A 658-nucleotide genomic window follows, 5' to 3' on the forward strand; every position below is an offset into this window, starting at 1 on the left:
AGTCAGGTAACAAGCACACAAAATCATAAAACTGAACTGGGGGTAAAATTAACCAGAGGTTCATAGCTATGTCTGGCAGTGGTCTGCAGACAGGATGGGCATAAAAAAGGGTGTGGTGTCTTCCCATTGGTTGTAGCTGAATGATGGTATTTCATCTGTGAGATACCCACCAGCTACATTCAGCCAGAGATTCTGCATCTGTCAAGGTAATGCAGCCCAGTGGGTGAGCATAACCTGCGTCCACCTGCGCCGCTGGCATCGACTACTCTCACATCATCAGCACTATTCATGAAAGGAACACGTTGTCACCTGGCAACCGGAGTACAAATTGACGGAGCGGACTACGTTGGTGACTTAACAGCCGTGTGCGGCAATGATGCAAACCTGGCTGCGGGCCATCCTCAGGGCAATGTGACACACGTGCCTTTTAGGGCTCACGTGTTGAACCGAATTCGCCAGCAATTTTTAAAACACCATCACGGCCTACATGGCCTTGTGCAGTGGGCACGCTCGCTATGTGCTCACTTCCATCGTGCGCACACAGCAGCTCAACAACTTTCATCACTCCGGAAGTCTTAGGGTCTGGCAGTTAAACGCCGTAAATGCGATGTTTCGACACGCAGGAATTGGAATCTGCACATGTTGCAGCGTGTGTGGC

Source organism: Anomaloglossus baeobatrachus, unplaced genomic scaffold, assembly GCF_048569485.1.
Source record: "Anomaloglossus baeobatrachus isolate aAnoBae1 unplaced genomic scaffold, aAnoBae1.hap1 Scaffold_5352, whole genome shotgun sequence".
NCBI classification, from domain to species: Eukaryota; Metazoa; Chordata; class Amphibia; order Anura; family Aromobatidae; genus Anomaloglossus; species Anomaloglossus baeobatrachus.